Source organism: Bos taurus, chromosome 19 (assembly GCF_002263795.3).
Source record: "Bos taurus isolate L1 Dominette 01449 registration number 42190680 breed Hereford chromosome 19, ARS-UCD2.0, whole genome shotgun sequence".
Lineage (NCBI taxonomy): Eukaryota > Metazoa > Chordata > Mammalia > Artiodactyla > Bovidae > Bos > Bos taurus.
The window spans coordinates 29148010-29162415 of NC_037346.1; the positions used below are offsets into that span (position 1 = coordinate 29148010).

A 14406-nucleotide genomic window follows, 5' to 3' on the forward strand; every position below is an offset into this window, starting at 1 on the left:
GCTTCGAGGAACCACAGCCTCCGCTCCGCGACGGGGGCTCCCTAAAGAAGGTTATGCACGATGTCTGGGCTGTGGACACGGATAAGAAAGAGAAGAGGCAACCCCCACAAACCACATGGATGGCCACAGACATGCCTCTGCTTGTCCTTAAACCTAGCTTCTCACCTTCAGCCAGGGCAGAGGAAGTTCAAGTGTAAGTTCTACAGCGTACCAGCCATATAACCTCAGGCAAGTCACTTCACCTCTTTGAACCTCTTTTTCTTTTCCACATGCAAAAACGGAAATACCACCTCCCCCTGCACAAAATTCTTGCAAAGACTGAATAAGAGGGCCAAAATGATGGAAGAAACTTTGTAAGTATCAGCTGTACTTCCACACTGTTCCATCCCCATGAAACCACTGAGCAACCTTTAGGAGACTCATCAGCTGAGGTCCCCAACGCTGAGTCACTCCTGCTGCACAGCTTGCGGGCTAACCTCTCAGAGTGACACCATATGACCTTCCTGACACAGACCGAGCTCGCTGAAGGACAAAGAGGAACAGCACGTGACAGGGAATCAGCACGCTCCGTGGGGCAAGACTAGGATTTTGGGGACCAGCAGAAGGGGCCAGTAAAATCTGTGGGGCCTGGAAACACCTATATCACCAGGGTTCCTGGGAAGTTGGTGACCGCTAGCAAATCAGATCAAGAAACAGACACGGCCTTGCACAAGAGCTGTGAACCCACCTACACAAAGCCCTACACAAGGGCCTGGCAACCTTCCCAAAGGGGCCCGCGTGCGCCTTCATTTGAATTGTTGCCATCAGCCAGGACACCTGGAGAGAATGCTTCCAACCCTGACTTCAAGCTCCTAAAAATGAGACAGGTTGGGCTTCCCAGGTGGCACAGTGGTAAAGAATCCGCCTGCAATGCAGGAGATGCCAGCTTGATTCCTGGGTTGGGAAGATGCCCTGGAGAAGGAAATGGCTACTCACTCCAGTATTCTTGCCTGGGAAATTCCATGGACAGAGGAGCTTGGCGGGCTACAGTCCATGGGGTCACAAAGAGTCAGACATGACTGAGCACACATGTTGGATAACAAGGAGGACAAAGGACCAGGTCTCTTTCCCCCCGCAAAATCGATTCCCTCTGTCTGCACTTCACCATTTGTCCTTATCTTCTCTGGAGCTCTTCTTGCTTAAGCACTGTCAATCCTGGGTCAGTAACATATCTATTGTGGCTTATGTGACCTTTACAAGAATCCTAGGAGAGAAGTATTCATTTTATAATCAAATCATTTTCATTTTAGAATCGAATAAACCAAGGTCTTACCACTAACAAGACACAGAACTGGTTTGAGCCCAGTGTCCTGTCTTCAAGGTAGATGCTTGCCCACTGACCCCAAGTCATCTCCCTGGTTCCTCCATGAATTAAGGCTCATCCTGGCTCATCCTGCTCCAGCCAGCATGGAGATCCATCTTGCTCTGTCTGGTGGGCCAGCCTTCTCACTTCTTGCTGTCTCCCAGGAGATGTCCCCCACAACCCCCACCCCACCAGCCCATCTTCCCTCCCCCTGGGCTGGTCCTCTCATCACTGCCACGGCTGCCTTGTTCAGGGGTTGATGATGAGTGGTCGCCACGGCTTATTTACCCGAGGTTCCTGAGAACATGAACAGAGTCCTACTCGAATCTGTCCCCAGACAAAGAAAATGCACCCAACAAGTACAGCTGAATCAATGGAGCTCCTTCAGTCTCTGAGTAAGACTGTCAGTCCACTAAGAAAGTGGGTTTCTTAATTTTCCAGGGTCACCAGGACATGAAGGGGAGGGTAAGGGGAAGAGAGGAAGGAGGAAGGCAGAGGCAGACACACAGCCCATGTGTTTACCTATTTTATGCTGGGAGGGCTCTTACATACCACACGCTGCAGGGGCCCCCAAATCATAAAGGAACAAAATGGGCCAGGGGCAAAGAAGGCAACAATGGCTCAGTCAGGGTCTCTGAAACAAGCATCTCACAGGCCTAGTGCCCTTCAAGTAAAGGCACTCGGGAAAAAATGTACTCTCTTGGCTCACTTAGGCTGTCCACTGAAGTCATTAAAGCCTTTAACCAGAGAGAAAGTGGACAGAAGCCAAGTGATCAGCTATGATGACAGCAGCCTGAGTTACCAAGGAGAGAGCTGAAATATACATCTGTGATGGGCTCTTACCTCTGAGTGCTAAAAGAATTGGTATATTATTAACATTTCCACCTAAGGACTCCCAGCCCATGAATGCCTGGTCACCTATGATAAGTTTCAGCCAATCTGGGCCCTCGTCATGTCATTCATTCCTGGGCCTTGTTTGTTGGGGTCACACACTGCTGTTTCCCTGGGAAGGCAGCACAGTGACTATGCATCTCCCCAGGATGGTCAAAGGCATTAGGGCTCCTCACCACGATTGCCCCCAATGGGATGCAGAGACGGAAGTGCCGGACAAAGTGCTGGGATTTGTGGAGATTCTGGAGCCAGAAGAACCCCTCCTGCCCTCAAAACATGCACAGGACTCTGCCTGGAGTGGCGTCAGGTGAAACCTTCAACTCCTTCTCTTTGGTCAGGGGTCCCTGCCTTTCTTCCCTTCTGGGTCTTAAAAGGATGGAAAGTGACCACACAGGGTGCTGGAAGCCTGTCTGTGCTCTGAGCCTCAGAGCAGTGGTCCTCAGCCTTCAGCTTCTTCAGCAGGGCCATCAGAACACAGACTGTTGGGCTCCACCCTCTGTGTTTCTGAATCAGCAGGTCTGGGCAGCACCATTAATGACCTGCATTTCTGAACAAAATCCTAAGGGATACGACTGCTAGTTCAGGCATCACACTTTGAGAACCACTGATTTCAAGGCAAAAAAAAAAAAAAAAAAAGCACCTGTTCTAAGTCTATTCCTTAAAGATTCATCTTTAGGAGACTGATACATTCACTTTCAAAATAAGATTCTTTAGTATCTTCTTGGAAACCACTGACCCTCTCACTTTCCTTCTTTTCATACACATGGGTGCAGGGTCTATTTCCTATTTCCTAACCCTAAGAAAAACATCACACAAATACTGGCAACGGTTTCATTATAGTTTTCAGTGCTGGCGATCACAATAGGGATGGGTGGGGACTGGGTCAAACTGGAACACCCTCCATCATCATCAGCATATTGATGTCATGCAGGACAGTGGGCTCAGTGTCGTCAAAACTAGTCTTTTTTTTTTTTTTTGCAAGAGAGGCTGGAGATTTGAATTCTTACTATAAAATCTGTAGATTTTTGGAGGTTGGTAATCAACTCAACAACTTTTAAATGAAACCATGGGCAGAAACAAAAAACCACCACCAAAAGCCCCTGGAGTTTTCCCACTGGCCACCAGTGTGTAGCTCCTGGTTTTAATTGTTGTGGACCTGCCTAAACAGTCATTTGAAGAGAGGGTGCCCTCGTGTTAAAGAACTGAATACCACCATCCTAGACTAAAGGTATAATTAGCACTTTTACCCTGTATTAGGGCTTCCCAGGTGGCTCAGTGGTAAAGAATCCGCCTGCCAATGCAGGAGACACGAGTTCCATCCCTGGGTTTGGAAGATCCCCTGGAGGAGGAAATGGCAACCCACTCCAGTATTCTTGCCTGGGAAAAAAATCCCAGGGACAGAGGAGCCTGGCTGGCTACAGTCCATGGGGCAGCAAGGGAGTCAGACATGACTGAGTGACTGAACAACAAAACCCAGTATTAGTCACCCTCTTGCTAAGACCTCTTACTACTAAGACACCTGGTGAGTGAACTGAATACCAAATTCCGGGGTATCAGGACACAGCTTCCAAGGGCTGAAAACGTGTGACCAACTACATCTCACCCAGAGCTGAGCACCCCAGCCTGGCTCCAACCTTCTTTGGAAGAGAGGCATGGGATGAGGTTTGGGAACCAGAAGGGTGGACCCTGGAAATTCCATGCTACTCTGTCTATGGAAAAATGGTGCTTCAACAGTTGATGAGAAGGTTTGGAAGGGGAGGCAGTGAGTAAGGAAGCTGATATACAGCTTAAGGAGAGAGGCATGCATCACCAGCTGGGCAGGGAGGCAGAGAAGGCGTTCAGAGGCAAAGCCAAGTATGGAGCAGGAGGAGGAGAAAGTGAACCAGTACCACAGCCTTGGGGAGGACAGATGCACATCCATCGGGTATAAAGGTGGATGACACAGCTGTTAGAGTGAGCAGAGATCCACCTCCTCCATGGGATCACACACACTGAGCAGCTGGGGAGCCAGAACTCTGGAAGCATGGTGCCTGGGGATGAGGACGGCTGGATTCATTCCTCGCGTTAAGCAGTGCAGAGCTCTGCAAGGCTCCGGGGCAGGGGAATGTGTGTTTTGGGACCGCTGGGGAGGGAGCAGGGGGAGTGGGCAAGGATCACAGGTATCCTTCTCAATCTGCCCAAAGGGAACTCTGCTCTCAGGTCCTGGGAGAAGGGGATGCCTTCTGGTCCCCTGGTCCCCTGACCTCACGCCTCCCAGCTGGCCTGTTTGGCCCCATCTGAACTGCCCACTGCATCACCCCAGCTTCTCAAGATAATGCTTGAGTGGGTTCTCCCCACTGAGAACCCATACTTCCTCCTTCTAGCTCTTCCTTGAAAAGGACATCCACTCCCAGCCACCCACAGGAGACTTCAGGCTCACTGGGTCACCACTCCAGGCCAGCAGTTGTCGTTTTTTTGTCTGTTTTGAAAGTTTGACCCAAAGTAATAATCACATTTTATTTCACAACCCAATATACATGCAAAGCAAAAGTTTCACGAGGCAATACTTGCTTTTACCACACGCAACGCACTCTGCTGTTTTCCCCTCTTTTCCACGCTGGCTAATACAGGTTATAGACACAAGGTGGCTAGTGATGCCTGCTTTAGTAAACAAACACTGCTTTATCTGCTCTCAGCAGCTCCTCTTTCTAAATTCCCCACTGGACACCTACCCCCCTACTCTCCATCATAAATTCCTGCAAGGGATTCCCTTACTTTGCACTTTCCTGAGCCGCCCAGAGAGACATGCAAGCTCTTCATTTCCAATCTCTCTGCACCAGACTGTACACCACTTGTGGGCACCCAGGATTACTGTACACATTTCCTCTTTTCAAGAACAGAGTTGGTGCTTTGCTGTACAGTAGAAAATAACACAACATTGTAAAGCAACTATACTCCAATAAAATTTTTAAAAAAATAATAAAAAGAAGAGTTGGGAATTCCCTGGCTGTCCAGTGGTTACGACTCTGTGCTTTCACTGTTATAAGCCCAGGTTTGATCCCTCACTGGGGAACGAAGATTCCACAAGCCACATGGTACGGCCAAGGAAAAATAAAGAAAGAAAAAAGAACAGGGTCCGAGCCTTTGGATCTAGCACACTTAAAATATCGGTTGAATGTTTGATATCATGGAAGAGGGTGCCCAGATGACACTTTCTAAACGATGATAAAATAGTAGTGCATTTCAAGGCATGTCTGAAACCCAATCTCCAGCAAAGCCCTCTGCTGCTGGCGGCAGCCTCTCCCTGTCACTGGGGAACGGAGCCGCGTGGATGCTCGTGGTTTCCAGGCCCCTCGTCCTCAGAGGCATGTACCCCCACGAGGGCCCCAGTGTTGTCGCCGACAGGTCCACACCAGCTGGGACACTGACCGTCCACAACAGTGCTGGGGAAGAGATGCCCGTACTCCCTGGGGAAATCCAGCCTCGGAAGAGTGGACACAGTGGTCACACGGGAAGCGGCTGAATCTGTTGAATCCAAGTTTTCCAGACTCCAACTTCCATGCTCTTTCCTGAAGCCTTAATGGCTTCTGATCCTGTTATGTAATCCTGGGTTCCTTACATGCCCCCCCAACTTGTGACTTAAGAAAGAAGCACCCCCGAGTAATGGGCCCCCTCTCTGCAGCCTGGTGTGTATACCCTCAGCCATCCTGACCCCATGACAGAAGTGCCCACAGGAGGTATGGGTACCCAAGTCAGAAGATCCTAGGGGAGCTGGTTCCCGCCCCAGTCTCTCTGACCGGCTGTGTGACACGGGCAGAGCGTGTACCTCTCTGGGCTTCGCCCTCATCTAGAGGCGAGGGAGTTGAACCAGCCGACTCCCAAGGTCCCTTCCAGGCTTCTCCTGACTACTCTACCTGTACCACGTGGAGCCACCCAGCCCCAACAGGGAAGGGAGAAAAGGCTAAAGAGAGGAGGCGAAGTTCCGGACCAGGGAACCCAGTCAAAGTGAAAACAAGGAAAACTGACGCAGCACTCAGCTCACTGCAGACACCCTTCTGCCCAGAGGCTGGCTCCTCTTTCAGGAGCCTCAGGTCCCCCGCTGGCAGACTTGGTGAAGGGAAGAGGAAGGGGGAATCTGTGGGGAAACTGAAGACTCACACCGCCCCCACCCAGCAGGAGGCCGTCCAAGAAGGACTTGCCTCCTGGCTTTCCGCAGGTGTGGCAGGTGTGGGGGCTGCCTCCCCCACTCCGCTCTCACCCTGCTCCAATGAGCTTCGAGCATCTGCCCCGCAGACCAGTAGCACCGCCCTGGGTGCCCACTCACCTCAGCCCCACAGACCCTCCTCTTGCAAAGCTGACCCGCTGGTCATTTTCTGCCACTGTCTCCACATCCGCTGCTTCCCCGTGGCATCAGCTAATTCACTGTGCAAAGCAGCATTTATATATAGAAAGTTGCAGCCACGCAGGTTAGCATTAAAATAGAGACTTGACGTTGCTGTGGCAACCAAACAAATGATATTCAAAACGAAAGTAAGTATTCTGCAATCGGGTAAGCATGTCCACAGCCTTCCAGGACAGCTGTGCCGTTTCCCCCGCGAGGGTGGGTGGGACAGCTCAGCAGAAGGGCCTGGTCCTCCATCAACCTCCTCCCTGTGAAGTCACCCCTCTGCTTTCAGCTGTGGCCGTGGCCCTCTGCACAAGCTCCTTCTTGAAGCCAACTCCTTACCCAGAACAGACCTGAGGCCAGGACATTGAAGGGGTGCGGTGACCCTGACCAGGTGTGTCTATCTGCAGCTCTACTCCTTAAGGACCAAGGGGAAGCAGCCTGTGTTATTTCTAAGGAAGCTTCTGGAAACAAAGGTGGCTTCTGTCATCTGTCGGCCACACGCAATCAAGAGGCATCAGTGAGCTGAGTGACATTTGGCAGGCAGCTTCCCCTCTCTGAGCCTCAGTGTAAAAATAAGGGGGCACACTACTATATGTAAAATTGATAACTAATAAGGACCTACTGTATAACACTGGGACCTCTACTCAATATTCTGTAATGGTCTATATGGATGAAACAGAGTGCACAGATGTATAACTGACTCACTTTACTGTGCACCAGAAACTAACACAACACTGTAAGTCAGTTAACTGTGTCCTCGGTAGTGTCTGACTCTTTGTGACTCCGTGGAATGTAGCCCACCAGGCTCCTCTGTCCATGGGATTTTTCAGGCAAGAATACTGGTGGGTTGTCAATTCCTCCTCCAGGGATCTTCCTGACCCAGGGATCAAACTCGTGTCTCCTGTGTCTCCTGCACTGGTAGGGGGGTTCTTTACCACTGAGCCACCATAAAAGTTAAAAAGAAAAAATAAGGGCAGGGGGGATGAGGGACTGAAGAAGCAGCTTAGTCCCTCCTACCTCTGCAATTCTAGGATGTGCATCTTGTCTCCTTTCTCACTTCTGTTTTTTACTTTCCTTGTTTCCTTCGTCCCTGGACATATGCCTTAACCCTGCCACATAAGCCCTGATATGTCTACAGCCCCCATCTCACACAGGAGCTCCTGGTTCCTGGTATGGCATGTGGAACAGCCCTCCACCAGTGCTGTTCAGCACAGCCACCACCCAGAATACTCACAGCCATTAAGTCAAAAGGTATGGATTCTGTTATTCAAGGAGCCACCAAGAGCCAAGGGGCCTTAGACAACTCTCTGCGCCTTTCTGAGACTCGATTACGTATTTCAAAATCAGACATGATCTGCAATGACTAAAATTTAAAAGATGGACAATATCAAGTGCTGGCATGGATGCAGAGCAACTGGAAATCTCATCCATTGCTGGTGGGAATGCAAAATGGTACAGCCACTCGAGAGCAGTTCAGCAGTTTCCTACAAAGTTAAACATATACTTACCAGATGACCCGGCAATTCCACTCCTAGGCACGTACCCCAAAGAAATTAAAATATAGGTCCACAGCAAGTCTTGTACACAAATGTTCATAGCAGCTTTATTCCTAAGAACCCCAAACTGGCAACAACCCAAAGGATCTCAGCAGGTACTAAAGAACAAACTATGGAACATCCATGCAATGGGATATTACTCACCAACGCAAAGGAACAAGCTATCGATATATGCCACAACCTGGACCCATCTCATAGATATTAAAGAGGCCAGTCTCAAAAGGTTACCTGTTGTATGATTCCATTTGTATGATATTCTCAAAAAGACAAAACCACTGTACAAGGATGGATGACCCATGAAGGGTTAGGTCAGAGAGGGGATGAATGCAAAGGGAGGGTAGGAGAGAAGATCTTAGAGTGATGAAGCTCTTCTATATCCTGGCTCAGGTGGTGGTCACATAAGTCTATAATGTGTTAAAATTCACAGAACTGTATACCTAAAAAGGTCAATCTTATTGTCTAGAAAAAACTAAAATACATGCTACTTTCACCTTGAAAAAGAAAAAACAAAACACAGACAATGATGCTGTCTCCTTATAGAACAGATCATTAGTGGGCTCCTCCCAAGCAACAGGGATACAGTGTACAGCATAGGGAAATATGGCCATTATTTTGTATTAACTTCAAATGGAATATTTATATCTATAAAAATATTGAATCAGTATGTTGTATACCTGAAAATTATCTTTTATAAACTAAAATTTATAATTTATTATAAAATTTATTTATATTTATAATTTTAAAAAGGGAGGGGCCCTCACCAATAAACTGTAAAGTCCTGAGAACTATTAGTTACTGATACCGCTTTTAATTACAAAGAGCCTCTTCTTGTTTTAGACGAATAGTTCTCCACCTTGGACCAGGAGCAGGAGCAGCAGCATCACCTGGGAATCTGATCAGAAGTAGAAACTTTGGGGCATCAACCCAGGCCTCCTGAATCAGAAATTCTGGGGGTGGGGTTCCACAGTCCGTTTCTGACAAGCCTTTGGGGTGAATGATTCCAATGCATGCTGAAATTTGGGGACCACTGGCCTCCACACATCCATTAGATCCATCTAAGGCCAGTCCATCACAGATCCTTCTGGCCCTTTAATGTCTAAAGTACAGATGCAGACAATGCCTTTTTCCACCTCCTCCTTGCTCACTGACTCTTCCTCTTTTCCCCCTCTCCCCGTCTCTGCCTTTATTCTGCCCCCAGGCCAGCCGTTGCCCTGCAGGGAGGAGCAGGGGCCACAGCTCTAACTGACATGGAATCACACGTCCTGTTGGGATGCCTGGAAGGAAGAGTCACTGTGACCTCAGTCTTGGGAGGAGCTGGGAGGATCAGGGAGGGGCCCTGGGCTGCACACAGGGCTGCAGGCTCTGCAAACACTCTTCCCTTCTGACCTGGCCGCCCACCTCCTACTCTCAACTCCTGGAGCACTGCTCCAATCAAACCCTGGAAAGGCACCACGTCCCGCTTACCCCAGAAGGACAACTTCAAAGCTGCTTCACATGGACCCTGGCTCCGAAGCCACGCAGAGATGACGGATCACAAAGGCAAAATCAGAACCATATGGACTTCGTAGTCGGCAAAATAAACAGAATTACAGCATCAGGGTTGGGGAGAAGGAAACCGGGGTCTGAGTGTCTGGCCCAGAGCCCAGGTTTGGTGGCCCCCAGCACGGGCTGGGCTCCCTGGCCTCTCCTCCCCGCCCACAATGCTTACAAACAGTGCTGGGGCACCCGGCGTGCTAGTCCTCCTCACCGAGGACTCTATGAGCGAGGCTGCTTCAGCTGACATTTACTGCATTTTTATATTCTCTTTTATGGTGCACTTGAAGATAGTTCAACTTCTTTTCTAGTTTTGCACAAATATGCACAAGCACACTCAGCCACTGGTGACAGCACCAGGAGCCTCGGGGAGGGGTTGGGGGAGCAGCTGTGGCCCCCACTGTGCTTAGTCGCTCAGTTGTGTCCGACTCTTTGTGACCCCATGCACTGTAGCCCCCCAGGCTCTGTCTGTGGGGATTCTCCAGGCAAGAATTCTGGAGTGGGTTGCCATGCCCTCCTGCAGGGGATCTTCCTAACCCAGGGATCGAACCCGGGTCTCCCACATCGCAGGTGGGTCCTTTACCAGCTGAACTACCTGGGAAGCCTCACCCCTGCCCTCTTCTACACCAATGGTCCCTTCCTTCCAGAGAGAACCGTGCTGGGCATACAGCCAATCGTGCTGGGTGCACCCACTCCCGGCCTCATTTGCATCGTGGAGCAGAGAAGCTCTTCCCCAGTTTCTAGGGAAACAGCATGGTGGTTCGAGTGGCCAGTGTTTCTGAACTGGGGCAATTTTGGGGACATCTGGCAATGTCTGGGGACATTTACTGGCTGTCACGATGGGGGTAGGAGTGACCGGCAGGAGTATCGGTTCCCTATTGCTGTCCTGACAAATGCCCACAAATTCAGTAGCTTCAGTTCGGTTCAGTCGCTCAGTTGTGTCCGATTCTTTGTGACCCCATGAATTGCAGCACGCCAGGCCTCCCTGTCCATCACCAATTCCCAGAGTTCACTCAAACTCATGTCCATCGAGTCGGTGATGCCCTCCAGCCATCTCATCCTCTGTCGTCCCCTTCTCCTCCTGCCCCCAATCCCTCCCAGCATCAGAGTCTTTTCCAATGAGTCAACTCTTTGCATGAAGTGGCCAAAGTACTGGAGTTTCAGCTTTAGCATCATTCCTTCCAAAGAAATCCCAGGGCTGATCTCCTTCAGAATGAACTGATTGGATCTCCTTGCAGTCCAAGGGACTCTCAAGAGTCTTCTCCAACACCACAGTTCAAAAGCATCAATTCTTTGGCGCTCAGCTTTCTTCACAGTCCAACTCTCACATCCATACATGACTACTGGAAAAACCATAGCCTTGACCAGACGGACCTTTGTTGGCAAAGTAATATCTCTGCTTTTGAATATGCTATCTAGGTTTGTCATAACTTTCCTTCCAAGGAGTAAGTATCTTTTAATTTCATGGCTGCAGTCACCATCTGCAGTGATTTTGGAGACCCCAAAACTAAAGTCTGACACTGTTTCCACTGTTTCCCCATCTATTTCCCATGAAGTGATGGGACCAGATGCCATATCTTAGTTTTCTGAATATTGAGCTTTAACCCAACTTTTTCACTCTCCACTTTCACTTTCATCAAGAGGCTTTTTAGTTCCTCTTCACTTTCTGCCATAAGGGTGGTGTCATCTGCATATCTGAGGTTATTGATATTCAGTAGCTTAAGGCGACACAAATTTCTTAGAGTTCTGAATTTCAGAATGGGTCTCACTGGGCTAGATCCAGGGTGTCAGCAGGACTATGTTCCTTATGGAGGTTTTAGGGAAGAATCTGTTTCCTTGTCTTAATTTTCAGCTTCTAGAAGCCACTTGCATTTCTTGGCTCCTGGCCCCTTCATCCATTTTCAAAGCTAGTAATGGTGAATCGAGTCTTCTTCATGCTGCTTTTATCTCTCTGAAAAATCAAAGTGTTAGTCACTCAGTCGTGTCCAACTCTTTGCAACCCTATGGACTGTAGAACGCCAGGCTCCTCTCTCCATGGGATTCTTCAGATAAGAGTACCAGAGAGGGTAGCCATGCCATTCTCCAGGGGATCTTCCCAACCCAGGGATTGAACTCCTTATATCTCCAACATTGCAGGAAGATACTTTACCATCTGAGCCACCAGGGAAGCCCCTGATCTCTTTGGTTTCTTCTTTTTCTTTTTGATTGAGGGGGAGCAGGTAATGAGTAGTATATGGGATCTCAATTCCCTGAACAAGGATCCAACCCTCGCCCCCTACATTGGAAGTACAGAGTTTTAACCACTGGACCGCCAGGGAAGTTCCCTGGTTTTTCTCTCTTTCATCCTCTTCCACTGATAAGGACCCTAGTGATTATATTGGGGCCTACCTATATAATCCAAACTACTCACCTCCAGGTCAACTGCTCTGCAATTTTTTTTATTTTCTTGCTTTAATTTTTTTAAATTATGAAAATATGATAACACATATACAGGAGACTTGGAAAATACAGAACAAGGTTACATATAGTTCCATTATATATATATATCAATTATTATTTTAAGTAGATAAATTAAGATTTTTTAGTTGGCATTTCAATATCAAACTCTCAAAAATTAATAGAATAAATAGACAGAGAAGTACAGTAGACCCGAAAAGCACTGAGAACCAATTCAACATAATCAAGATTTAAACAATTTTCACACAGTTGCTGCTGCTGCTACTGCTAAGTCGCTTCAGTCGTGTCCGACTCTGTGCGACCCCATAGACGGCAGCCTGCCAGGCTCCCCCATCCCTGGGATTCTCCAGGCAAGAACACTGGAGTGGGTTGCATTTCCTTCTCCAATGCATGAAAGTGAAAAGTGAAAGTGAATTCGCTCAGTCGTGTCCGACTCTTAGCAACCCCATGGACTGTAGCCTACGAGGCTCCTCCGTCCGTGGGATTTTCCAGGCAAGAGTACTGGAGTGCCATCGTCTTCTCCATTTCACACAGTAGTGGGATACAAATTTTATTCAAGTTCCCACAGACCATAAACTAGGAGACACTGCAACATATCCCGGGACATAACACAAGGTGTGATTTGTGACCTTAATTCCATCTGCAACGTCAATTCCCTGGACCATGTGACCTAATACACTCACAGGTTCCAGGAAGGGGGGCTCTGGACATCTGGTGGGTGGCATGATTGTGTCGACCACTGGCATCCAGTGAGTAGAGACCAACGATACTACTGAACATCCTACAATGCACAGGACCCCCCAGCCCACAACCAGGAACTATTCACCCCCAAATCCCCAAATGCCAGTAGGGACGAGGCTGAGAAACTCTGGTACAGCCTAATACTGATCAGGTTCTCAGTGACCCTGACTCAAGTCCATTTCCATGGAGAGACCAACCACTGGACCTTAGGAGAAGCTGTGACTCACGATGAAGGAGGAACACTTACCATTCTGTTTAATATTTTAAAGTAGATTCTGTGTTCCAAAATCATCCTCAAATGATTCTTTTCTGAAATACATACAAGCTTTAAAAACAAATAAAATGCACCCTGCCCACTGAAGGCCCAAGAACACAGTGGACATAGATCATTTAAATCCCTTTACATAAACAACTTCAAATAACATGACTAATCCTGCTTTGCTGTCTGATATGCTGTTTGGTCTCAGAAACCCCTGAATTTGCAATCCAGAAGTGCTCACACGCCCATGTTCTCTCTCCTCTCTCCCAGGAGGGCTGAGCCACCAGCAGCTGTTGAGAGTACTTAATGACCTAGAGGTCTCAGTCCCCACAGCAAAAGCCCTCCAGCCCCTGGGCTCCTGTGGGTAGCCAGGGGAGCCCAGCATGGGTGAAGCCGCAGCTGCTGGGGCAGCCTGGGGAGGGGAGGGCTGTGCAGGAGGCCCCGTCCAGCCCTGCAGACCGAAAGGGTCAGAAAGGATGCGCCTCCGCACAGGCAACCTCCATCCTACCCCCTGGGCCATTCACCGGCCGGGGCTCCCAGAGTGGGTCAAGAAGCAGCAGCAGAGATCGAGTTGGTGATGGTTTCCTGGCAATTCCCTGGCAGGGACAGGCAGGACCTGTGAACCCCACTTTTCTGTCATTCAGACAAAGGAGTTCCTACTCCCTCCCACCTCCACCACAATGATGAGCAGAGGCACGGTGGCACCGGGCATGGGCACATGTGTCCCCATGTCCTGCAGCCCAGACAATCCCCTGCTCTCTGCTCTACACCTACTGCTTATTTAACTTCTCTGTGGCAATTATCCAGCATTTTCTGCCAAAGCCACCATCTCTGCCCCAAAGCATGTGAAACACCAGCTCTAGTGAAGCCAGCCCCGTGAGTGAGATGCCCTGGCACTCAGGACCCCTTGCGCCAAGGTGCTGGCCACACAGCACACCACGTGCGTCCATCTGTCTGTCCTGCAAACACTTGCCATGCTTCTACTAAGCTCGAGACACCATCTAGACCTGGAAACCATAGCAGCCGAGACAGAAGGGCCTTGTCCACAAGGAGCTTAACTCTACTGAACGGAGAACAGTAAGGCTTGGCTCCAAACATGGATGAACACTATCTGATTTAACAGGCAAACCAACACCGGAGGAAGGTGAAAAACCATCTTCATTTTCAGGTGATAACAACCACAACAATAAACACACAACACGACACTGTATGGCTAAATGTCCTCATCAGTTCATGTACGTTCACCACAAGCCTGGAGGTA

The 14406-nt window shown here is 49.1% G+C and overlaps 1 protein-coding gene across 3 annotated transcripts in view; it reads right to left on the reverse strand.

Annotated features, from left to right (window-relative positions):
* Window positions 1-14406, reverse strand: part of GAS7 (growth arrest specific 7) — a 209993-nt gene that overhangs the window by 106872 nt on the left and 88715 nt on the right. Inside the window, exon 1 of one of the 3 annotated variants that reach the window (XM_005220394.5) lies at window positions 6537-6650. The gene's annotated coding sequence lies outside the window, so the exon portion shown is untranslated. 3 annotated transcript variants of the gene reach the window in all.